The 12,149-nt window shown below is 43.3% G+C and overlaps 1 long non-coding RNA gene across 1 annotated transcript in view; it reads right to left on the bottom strand.

The window, feature by feature from the left end:
• The window catches only part of LOC132317988 (uncharacterized), a 32,621-nt gene that overhangs the window by 3,368 nt on the left and 17,104 nt on the right, over positions 1 to 12,149 (bottom strand). The gene's annotated exons all lie outside the window — the stretch shown is intronic.

Genomic DNA, 12,149 nt, shown 5'->3' with positions numbered 1-12,149 from the left:
CATCCTATCTAGCGATTCAATACAGTGTAACCACCTCCAATGATATGCTGTAAAGCCTTATTATTGACCTTCTAGAGAACACGACACATCTCTTTTCCCTGTGACACACTGCCCTCACAATCCCCCGGGTACATATTTGAAAGCCTTCAAGCACTCACAAAAGTTCAAGGGTTTATTTTGGGGGGATTGACTTCCACCTTACATGATCAGTTCATCCTAACAATTTCGGAGCGAGTTAGAAATAAAGCTAGTTGCAGTTTGCCTGCACGACACTGCATGAGTACAGAAAATCCTACTGGCCCCTCCTGAGCAATAAAAAAGAGCAGCTTTGGAAAAAATACATGAAAGGTAATACAAAAATGAGATCTGATCTTCTACGGCTAGATAAAGGAGCTATGCAAGTTTCCACCTCAGCTGTTAAATAACTTGCACAGCAGAGTAGGACTAGCGTGCCTTTGTACAACCACTTCTACGATGTGATCATTACAATGGCTATGTTACTATCTAGACGATTTAAAAACTGCACTTCAGTAAGGCTCCAAAATTAAAAAGACACACAAAGGGAAAAACGTCAAAGACAATATTGAACCTTGAAGCTTAATAGTAAGGCTGTGTTGCAGTAACTGCTCAACCTAAAATACTTCAAATTGTTTCCTAATTCCGTATTTTTCTGAGAGACAGACAATGTGAAAGAGTAAGAATTTCACAGTTAAAACCTTCATGGTTAATCAGGAACCAAAAGCTAGGAAACAGAGCTGCAAACAAGACTAACTATTATAAAATCAAATTAAAATATTACACAAACCTTTATTTGCTAAAAAGGGTGTGTGATTTTTTGCTGAAAGAATGCAAATAAACTTCTGTCTTTCTCTTGTCTTTTGTGAGGCTTCACAGTACCTCAACATGCATGGAATAAATAAGATTCTGTAACTTTTTCAGCTAAAACTATTTACAGAACAGTGTCCACACAAGAAATCATGTCTGGAGCAAGACTGAAACCACGAAAGAAAATAAATTTTACCTTTGATGACAAAAAGCCTTCCTCACGGGATCAGTTCCCTAACAAGTAAGGTTTTACAGAGAACTTCATGCAGTTCTTTCAATAGCATGAAATTTTCTAATTTCATAGCTTAGATGAACAATCTTAATGACTGAAAATTAACTTGAGAACAAGGGGGGGGGGGAATCACAGCTACACTCCTATTCAAGCAATGGGAGAATCTGAAAATCTGTTGGGATCTCACAGGGTTTACGGTGGAGAAAGGATACTGATTAATCCATTTTGTCTATGGAATTACAAAAAAAAACATCCCCAAACCCATACTGTAATCCAGAAGATGGAAAGCCTCTCTGGTTACTGTACTGCGATTTGTCATCTCTGGAGGACAGATGTAAATTGCAAAGAGAAGAAGAGGACCAGGGCTGTCAAGAAAAATATTGATTTGTACTCAGCTGTCTTTAAAATTTCCTCCAAACTTCCCCAGAATAGCAGTTCGTGCAGGAGCAGAAGGCCCATCAGCTGAGGCTTGACATTGCATCCTCTTGCTCACCAGAAAGGCCTTCCATCCACTGAAATGGCAGTTACCATCCCACAAAAGATGCTGATGGACTAAACGCTGTCAGCTGGAAACTCAAAGGCATAGCTATCATGTGGACTGACTTCTTAAATGTGTCAAGAAAAAAAAAAAAAATCTCCCCTCCTCTATAGCCACAGAAAACATTTCTAAATCCTACCATCAAGTAAACTGCCAATTGAATAGAAATATTATAAACTTTGGTGGCGTCCGCAAGTGCCTTCTGCTCTTTCCAAATGTTCCTTGTGCCTCCGTTACCAACAGCCCTACAACTTCTACCACGCTTGGAACAGTGTATCTAAAGGAGGAAAGGTTTCAGGTAATAGATGCCCTTTAACAGGTTTACCTTGCATTGCCTCGAGGTATGAATAGTGTTTTAACAGTCTACTCAGGTAGAAGTTTGTAAAGACAATGTAAAAGTTTTATCACTACACAGGAGGCAAAGCCTAGTATTATTTTTATTTCTATAAAATTATCTATAATGGCTAAAATATTTAAAATATATATTCTACAAAAAGGTACACAGAAGCCTGTGTGGAAAAGCCATAGATTTACTCTAGTTCATTCAATCTCTGAGCTAGAACGTAAAGTTTTTTGGTCTTCTCTAACAAGCCATTGCTTAGCAAACAATCAAAGGGAAAACGGAGTTTTATGCAGCATGACTAACACGAGCAACGGCTTCCCACAGGCACACGTACAATTAACCACCAGGCAGAGTCCTCTGTACAAACAGAAACATCAGATCTCCTCTGTGCCCACTCCTTTCGAAGGTTAAAGAGGGATACGCTATGGAAGAACGTGAGCTCGGACTGGAATAAATTCATGAGCTTTCCTCAGGTTGGTAACAGCAGTCGCAGACGTGTTCCCCCCTCCTCGACCGCCCTTGCTAGCCAGCACCAGCAGTGCACGGCCACGCAGCCGGCTGCGGGCAGGCTCACGCTCCCAGGCTCCCTGTCCTGCTCGCTTGCTTTCAGATGCATGCTGAACTCCAAGTAACACATCTGACAACATCATTCTTGATAAAGTCTTGATTTGAGCAGGAAGAGGCGTCTTGATGTAAGTTACCATTTCCATCAACAACAGACTAATGCGCTATTACTGAGCAAACACCTGTGGTTTGGGTCATCATCAAATACTTCCAGTGAAACAAATGACAAGCTTTGAAACGAGAGAATAATTTGAAGAAACAGGTAGAAAATGCAATAAAGAAAATGAAATTTTAAAGCAACATTAGTCACAGGAGACGACGACTGTGGGGAGAAGATGGGCCAGTCACTCATCACTTCACGCTCTGCCTCGCTTGGTGGCAGAAAAGCTCAAGCATTCACACCAGACTGCTACTTTAAGCGCTGCAGAAGAGCTATTTCGGCTTGCCACTTCCCTAAATACGTGAACACGATGTTCCTCTAGGCCCCTCATGATGTGATGGAGTAACAGCCCTTAACCTATAACTGACAGGACATAAATGTATTTTTATAAGCACACAGAAGCTACGTGGCTTCTAGGCATTTACAACCACCTTTTAAAAAGAAGTACTAGGAAACACTGAAAAGAATATATCTAATGTCCCTAGCTTCAGTAGTATAATGACAGTCCCTTTAAAATTTTTTTTGGTATTCAGCATTTTAATTTGGGTAGGAATTGTGTATGCAGCTAAGCAAGGTCAGCATCCCCTTTATGGATAATTCTAACACTTCCTATCTGGTTTTACGTACTCGGCACCACGAATAAAGCACAGCACAAACCATGACTGTTCCTGGGAAGTAAACAGGTATGCGAGCCCAGGACCAGCTACACAATAAATCGGTGACCGCCTGCGGATGGGGTCGCTGCAGCACTGGCCCCTTTGCTTGGGCCCTGCATTGCCCTCAGGAAAACCTCAGGCTGGAAGGATTTTGGGTAAAAAAAGAAGAGAAAAAAAATAAAAAACAACCCAGCACCCCTCACCCCAGGCAGTTCGGTGCTGGGAAACACACTGGTGACTCCCCGCTGGGCGGCAGTAGCCCCAGCACCGCGGCCGCCACCAGCACCATCACCCAACAGCCGCGCCCAACGGCCCCACTCCCGCTGGGCCTGCCCGTCCTGTCGCACCCGTCCCAGGCAGGGAGCTGGGGAAGACCTCGCCGTTCCCAGCAGCGGAGCCGCGCAGGGCCCGGGGGTACGGCCAACCGTGCCTGTTGGGCCGGGGGAATGCAGGCGTGGCTCAGCCATGTGCTGAAAAGAAAAAAAAAGTCCATTTCTATGTTGGCGCTCGGGGTGTTCTCCGCTCTCACATGTGAAACACCTTTTAGGATCCAAATATGAAATTACTGCAATCACAATGTGCTGCTATTAAGGCGGAAAAATACACCGCTGTAAATAACGGGCAATAAATAACCGCTTCCACTGTACCCACGGTGCCTACTGCTGCTGTGCCCTTCCGAAACAAACCACCCACGGACCTTCCTGACCCTGGGGTGCTTTTGACTCTGCTTTTGCAGGGACTTTGGTCAAGGAGTCGAAATAACCCTGCTACCTATAGGTAGCATGGCAGGGGTCGCCACATCCTGGCAGTATGTGCTAGGGGCATGATGGGCAAGAAGGGGGACTCGACTTCAGCCTCTGCCAGGGACAGAATCATCCATGTCCTGGCTCTCCAAAGAAACCAGCTGAACTGTGAGTACAGGATTGACAAGGGAGTGCAGAGGCAGAGAGGTCCGTGCACGCGCCCACGCCTGACCCCTCATCCAAGGGATGGATGGTAGTGTTAGCTGGTTACACTGTGATTTATTTCTCTCTTGATCGTAAGTATGTTAAAAGAATCAAATGATACTGCCCATCATTAGCTGCTGCTTTTAAAGTGGTTGTTCTGGTTAACATTTCCTTTAGGAAATAAGAGCGTGAATTAGAGGTGGCTGCAACCTGTATCAAATTGAGAATGATTTAGTGTAGCAATAATCCAGCTACTAGCCTTTATCCACTTGCTAAGGAAGATCCTGAAAGAATTTTGAACTAACGAGTGCTTGTTCCGACTATTGCTAGCAGTATTCCCCCAGTTAAATAAGATAAGGAATCTGAAATGGTTAAATAAGATAATGGCACAGCATGGTTACATAAGATAATGCATCTGAAATAGGAGGAATAAATTCCTTATCATCTAAACGCATCAGAGAAGCAGGCTTCACACAGAGTGCCCAGGAGCATTTTTCTTTACAGACCACCAACACCGAGTTACCACCTTTCAGAGAGGGATGGCATTAGGATGCTCTAGTAAAAAGGTCTCCACTCTTCCCGTGACCCTTGTAAAGAAGCCACACCACTCTGTCCAACTTCAGTGGCATTTTTCATCGCCTGTGGCGTGGCACAATGGACAGCAATAGGAAAGGACAGAAATAGAAGAAAATTACGTGTATCCCTTGATATGAAGGGGAAAAAAACCACAACATCATGAAAACGAGTTGCTATTTGACAGACATTCAATTTCACTATTGCAACGGGAAAGAAGGCATCCAAAAGGTGCTAAAATTAAGCTTTCTATTTGATAAGTCTCAGAAAGTTTGGTCCAGAGGATTTAGCACATGACAGGAACGCTGTTCCTCCAGCAATGATAACCGCAGTGAGGTCCTTCGGCAGAGAACGCTGGGCTTGCATTGCTGAAGGAATAATGGACTACGAGCATTTATACTTGAAGAACAGTGGGAATAAAATCTGGGAGACATTAGCAGCAACTGACAGGAAAAAAAAGCAGTCTGTGGGTACTGGAAAAGATGTGATCTGCACTGAAACCTGTCTGTGCAGGCGCAGTGACTGAATGCTTGGCTTCTCCCACTGTGCAGCTATTTCTGGACTCAGGAAGAAATCCTCTAGAGGGAGTCAGAAAATTGTTTAAAGCATTTTTTTTTCCCTTTCAGTCTGATGGTATCAAAAGACCAAGGGACCATGAGCCATTCCACAAAGAAAAATAGTAATTAAAAGAACTTCACTTCATTAAATGAGGAATATTTAGAGCACAGAAGCAGCAAAAGGCTCATAGAGCAAACAGAAACACTTACACGCAGAGAGGCAGGCGCTGGTGCAGCAAACTGCAGACCAAAGGGGAATCTGCCTCTCCAGGGAACTTCAAAGACAGACATTTTCACCTGTCAAAGAGATTTTTGGACATAAAATCCATGCGAGCCAGCAGAGCTTTAGGGATGAAAGGCTTGCAGGGACAGTGCCAGGGCGAGAGCAGCCAGAGCAAAGCGAGGGGGTGGGAGGCGGAGGGTCAGCCCGCCAAGGTCAGGGCTGCCAGCCGGCAGAGCTGGAAGATACAGCGCTTCAGAGCTGTGTGCATCAGCGCTTCCAAGTTCCTGGCTCCGCCACCAGATACAGAACTATAGGAAATATTTAATTAGATAGCACTATGGCCAACACAGCAGCACTGTTTGTTTATGGAAGTATTTGAAATAATTTTAAATTGGAATGTTATTTTAGGCCCTTTAAAAATTACAGCCGTTGTAAATCACTGGGGGAAATGCAGTCTCGTTTTTCCCCCAAAAAGTTATGAACAATTTCATTACATCCACAATTTATTATCCACGGTTTGACAGGACACTTTTAACCTATTACAAAATTTATGGTTGTGATTTCAGTAACACTCTGTAGCTGTTTAACTTTATGTATGCGAGTAGTCCCACAAAAATCAAGGGAAATGCATGTGTGAAAATGGGATTTCTGTTCCAGGAAAAGCCTAGATTTTTGGTTTTTGAAAAAAAATAATATCTGAATCAGGATGAAAAGTTCATATTGCAAAACTAACAAAATGGAAAACACATGGGAAAAGGAAATTTTTCTTTTAGAGCTTCGAAACAAGTTTACTAGAACATTTCTTTCACTTTGATGCCTGCATTTCAAAACGGAGGAGCAAACAGCCTGGCCCAGCCACCAGCCCACAGCACCCAGGCCCTGCTGTTGCAGGGGTGGTCCTGTGCTGGGAGCAGGGGTGAGGGGAAAGGGCTGGCACCGGCAGCCATCACGCACCCTCTGCCAGCACCCGGGCAGCAATTCCCGCAAGCCAGCGCCGTGCCGACAGGGAAGGAAAGACTTCAGAGGGCTGTGACCGAACAGCCATTCCCCACGGCCAGCAGAGCTGTTTCAAATGCAGCACCTGGAATAAGAACTGCCTCAAAATACCAAAAATAACATCTGACGTCTGAAATCAAATACACAATGAGGTGGGAAAGGCAAACCAAAACATGATTTCAATTTTTGAAGATTTTACATTTTTCCCCAAACATTACTGAGACATCAACACGTTCATTTTAAAAACCAGATGCTTTGATAGGAAACTTCTATCCAAACGTTTCTGCCCATTCCAGTTTAGTCCCTAAACCAAATCAGTGAGAACTTGATCCTGAGAGGTTCCTCTACCAGCAAAGCAGTTAGAGCTCCACTCCAGACAAAAGACTTCAGACTTTTTACCGCATTCCTCTCAAAATAAAATGTCTTTTTGTTGAGACAGTTGGCAGCTCGGGCTCTGGCCTACCTTTCAGTTAGTTAAAATACAGCTAATTTAGAAATGTAGGCTCATCCCTTTCGAACAAGCCTCACTCAGAGATGAATCAGGCTTGACACCACTGCCAGGTGGCAGCAGCAGACGGAGCACAGCAGTCCTCCCCAGGGCTAGAGATGGCAGTACTTGTACAGGGTTTGTAGAACTGGAAAACAGAAGGAAAAGGCTAACTTTGATATTTACTGCTGGCAACGTCACACCAGGGGCTGCTGGTTGTCATGTTACTTCTGCACGCGGAGAGATGTAAGCTTAGGGACTGGACTATTGCAGTGGGACTCCCATCCTATTCTTTGCCCCCACAGGCATCCAGAGAACCCCCTAACACCACACAGCTGTTTCCCCTGCACCCATCAAATCCCCCAGCCGCAGAAGGGGAGGCTTCTTGTATTGCATGATCCAGAAATGACTTCCCAGGAACAATCCACATACCTCTCTCTCCACAGCCCAGGAATTGACAGCTCCGTAGCCAGATTTGCTGCCAGCATGGTGCAGGAGGCAGGGAGCTCCCCTAGGAACAGCCGTGCCCAGAGCCCCCACGCTCACCCACTGAAGATGCCCTTTCCCGGTCATCACCAGTCAAGAGAGCCGCAACAATACGCATTCTGCACTTTATTCTGACTTTCTGCTTTTTTGACTATGGTACACTTGAAACAACCTCTGGATTGCTGCCAAGCATGCTTCTTCCTTGAAATCTATAGCCCCCTATTCCCTCAAACAAAGAAACCAAACAAAACCCAACCAAACAAAAACCCCCCAAAAAAACCCATCCCCAAGACCCAAACCAAACAAAATCTACACCCGCTTTTTACTAAAGCATCTTATTCCAACTCCGCAGTTTCCTCGTTTCAGGGCAAGAATACTTTGACACATCTTACAGAACACATCCCACCTTTGCAATACTGCATTATTAGCAAAAGTAAGGGTTTGTCTATGCACAGATTTTGCATCAATACAGCTAACTACATTTGTTTGGAAACAAACACAGTTAATTCATAAAACTTGCTAGTATCAGTGTAATTATATTAGTATAAACTTACTGATATAGTTCATGAAATCCCTTAACTACTATGCTTAAATGCATGCATAATTGTGCTTAAACCAGCTCTAAATTTGACAAACATATGCCTGACATTTTTGAAGTGCTAGTAAAGATTATGTTCAAATGAACCCCTTAGAGATCTCAAATCTAAATTAGGAATCTGAGATAACAGGAACACAGAGATGGCATTAAGTTCCAGAAAATACATTCAGGCCTCAAGCCTAACAATTTGTCTATACTCGAAATTTCTTGCAGCTCTGTTTGCTATTTGGTGTTACAAATTATTCTGTGTGTGTTGATAAACAGAAGAATTTGTTAGGAAACAACTGGTATTTAGAAGCTCTTAGGAAACAGGTTTACTGGGGCGCAGAAGGAGCTCACGGGCAGCCAGTCAGTGTGGCACCTCTGCCAGACTCTCCACTGGTATGTTCTATGTAACCATTACAATTAATTTTCTCTTTTCTCCCCCTGCTACTTGCTTATGCTGGTGACTGCTACTAGCAAAGCTGCTAATGTCTCTGGATTCCTGGCCAATCTGCCAAAGGAACACTGACACAAAATACACTCTTGAAGAGCCTGCTTTGGCCAAAACAGAGCTAAAAAGTGGAAGAATGGAGTAAAGGTTCCATAAAGTGTGACAGAAGAGAGGACAGAGAAATGGGCCAGTACCTGGCAGGGCTGACAAATACAAGGTTTTCCTGAATAACATGTTGGCTCTACACTCACAAAGTGCGCTGTAGCCTGCACTTAGCTTGTAATCCTTTTCTTCTCAAAAAAACCCCTGACTTAATACATTCCTGGAGTTTGGAACCCCCCGGCCACCTCATGGTCAGAGAGGCTGGGAAAAACATTGGACAAAACACCCCCTCTTGGAAGCGAGCTTTGAGACCAACTGCAGAAAGCAAAAAGCCGGTGAGGTCCTCTGCTCGTTACCGGTGCAGCCACACCAGTACGAGACAGGCGTGGACTTGTCCTAGAGCAAGTCAAGTGCACGGCCACAAAGATGATTAAGGGACTGGAGCACCTTTCATACAAGGAGAGGCTGAGAGAGCTGGGACTCTTATGCCTGGAGAAGAGAAGGCTCAGGGAGATCTTACCACTGTGCACAAATACCTGATGGGAGGGAATGAGGATGAGGGAGCCAGACTGTTCTCAGTAGTACCCAGTGACAAGAGGCAATGGGCATAAATTAAAAAAAATGGAAGTATCATCTCAACACAGAAAAACTTTTTGTTTTATTTTGGTTTTTACTGTGAGGGTGGTCAGACACTGGAGCAGGTTGCTTAGAGAGGAGGTATGGTCTCCAAACCTGACTTGGTCCTGGACAACCTGCTGTAGTTGACACTGCTTCAGCAGGGGGCTTGGACTAGTTGATCTCAAGAGGCCCCTTCCAACTTAAATGATTCTGTGATGAGTCCCATCAGTGAGTTTTGTGCAATTCAGAAACTCCACTGAGGAAAAAAAAAAGAAAAAAAATCTCAAACCATTATCAAGTTCCTGTGCATAACTCAGACAAAAATAACCTGAGGGGACACAAACACCTTCCGGTCAGCAGTGCTGCCTCCATTAGAGAAGCCCTAGCGATTTATCTGTCAATACCAAATTGGCTAGCTATGGACTTGCAGCGGGAGAGGCAGCAGTAGTGAACGCCTGTGGATGTTGCGGAGCCAAAAAGCAAGATCTGCGACAGAGAAAAGTCATTCTAGACATCCTCAACTTCTCTTACTGCAGACCTACAGCACTTCCCAGTCAGGGTCAGCTGGCTGACTGCCAAAATGGCATTTGTTGCATGAATTTTCTCAAGTAATAAATAAATAAATAAAATAAAAGAGAAGCATGTTCTTCTGCATCAGCCCCTTTCTCAGTGTCACTGGGTCTAGATCTATCACCAATCTTTACACAAGCCTGCAGCAGCTGGTGTGAGGAATGCAGTACAAATGGACACCTCTCTTCCTCTTTGCTAGGGCCCATCTCTACTTTGGGGTGGGTAACATTGAGAAAACTTATGGTATAAAACAAAAAGCATTACAGGGATTGCTCAGTTTGAGATTAAGTCCCAGATTTCAATTATCCCTGATACAACTTGTACAAATACACAACACAGCATTTGCCAGGCACGCGGCACACCTCCACCGCGGCGAGCCATGAGGTGGCTTACCACAACGGTGACTACCTGTTTCAAAACATCACCAGGCTGTTTGGCTGTACCATTACTTAAAATAGCTTAATCATAATGTACCTATACACTACAGGCACTCTGCGCTCTCAACAGCGGCTGAAATGAGAACTGCCTGAGACCCTGAAATGGGTCTAAAATGTGGATGCACTCTAGGAACTCCTCAATAGAGTTTTCTTTACACATGGTACCTTCAGGAATGAGGATCTTAAATACCTGGAAGTCTTTGGACAACATAAACAGTCTACAGAACAGGCACGCACAGCTCAATGGAAAGTCTGCTCGAAGAAAATATTCCAAATTGACTCATTTGGGGGAAAGATAAAAAAAAAAAAAAAAACTTTTAAGGTTGTGAATTTTCTTCACATACCCTCAAAACAAAAGGCAAAGTGTAACTAGTTATATTTTGTTTAAAAGGAAAAAAAATTTCCTGCCTGCTGAGATCTTACACTGGATGCTGAGGTTTTCTCTCCCACGGGGTACGTGTAGTCAGAATCTGAGAGAGATGGTAGCAAAATTTGCTCTGCAAAGGAAATTGCTTTACTACAGGTGGCTTAAAATTATCTGGTTTCTATTTATGTTCATTAACTCAAATACCTGGGGAGAAGTAATGTTGGCTGAGACTTCAAATCCTTGCCTTTTCAAGCAAGGGTTTCCAAAGCTGACAGCCCCCCCATCTCTGGGTTATACACAGTCTCCCTACGGAAAAAAATGTAAGGCATATTTCTGAAAAGATAAAGAGGCTTTCTTTTCCTGTTTCTTTTCCTGTATTTTAGGCATCATGGAAAATATTTTAAAAAAATAAAATATGACATTACAAACCACTTCTCCCATTCTGCTCTCCATGCTACAAGCAGGAACAGCAGCTCTTTGAGAAACATCCATAGAAATAACAGATCACAAAGGAATGAGAGAACTGGAAGTAACAGAAACCATGAAGAAAAAGATTTTAGAAGGAGAAAAAACAATTCCAAGGTTTTCTACTTACCTGATTTCCCAGTCACGAGTTGTCGTCATTCCCCAACCACCCCAATTCTAAGGTCTGCATCTTAACCAGCTAAAAGCTATTAAATAGTCAGAGAATTAGCTTTGGACCCATGTGTATATTAGAATATCTGAAGGGAAATTAGGCAAATAATCACTTTTTATTCAGAAGCCTAACTCAATTTTAATATTAGAAGAGTACTACTTACTTCCAGTCCCACCAGTTTTCCCAGAATCTCCACCCCATTAAACTTGCTTGGCAAGATATTGACTGACAACACATTTCCCCAATGAAACGCAAGTTAAGAATCACTTGATCATCGGCATTCTTTGGCAGACTGTTCCTGAGAGTGTTTCACAGCCTGCTGAGGAATCTAGGAGGTGATTAATGCTTCCTCAGGTACATTACATACGCCTCATCTATACTGGTAACCCCTTTTGGGGACATGAGGATGCAAAGTCACATCTGGAGAAATCTTGATGTTCCACATAGATTGCTCACTCTCTTCCTTCTTTTTGCTCCTATTTGAGTGCTATGGCTAGTCACTCCTGTCATTCTCAAGTCTTTTGCATCTAGTATCTGCCAAAGATCAGTATCAGTGGAGTAGTAAACTTTGCAGACGATGATTCTAAGTAATATTACTTTTGTATTTTCTAACAATAACATTACGAAATAGCCAAGCCTGTTGTTTCTGCTGAGGAACAACACATCTGCAAATCATGGAGCACTGGCAAAAAGAAATTTCAATACAAAGGCCTTAGGAACATACTTACATAAAATAATGTTAAATTTAAGACAGCCAGAAATGACTTATGTTTATGCAAATTTCATAAGAATAATAAATT

This window comes from Gavia stellata, chromosome 13 (assembly GCF_030936135.1).
Source record: "Gavia stellata isolate bGavSte3 chromosome 13, bGavSte3.hap2, whole genome shotgun sequence".
Classification (NCBI taxonomy): Eukaryota; Metazoa; Chordata; class Aves; order Gaviiformes; family Gaviidae; genus Gavia; species Gavia stellata.
Note: the sequence above shows the minus strand (reverse complement) of the source record. Positions and strands in the feature narration are given on the sequence as shown.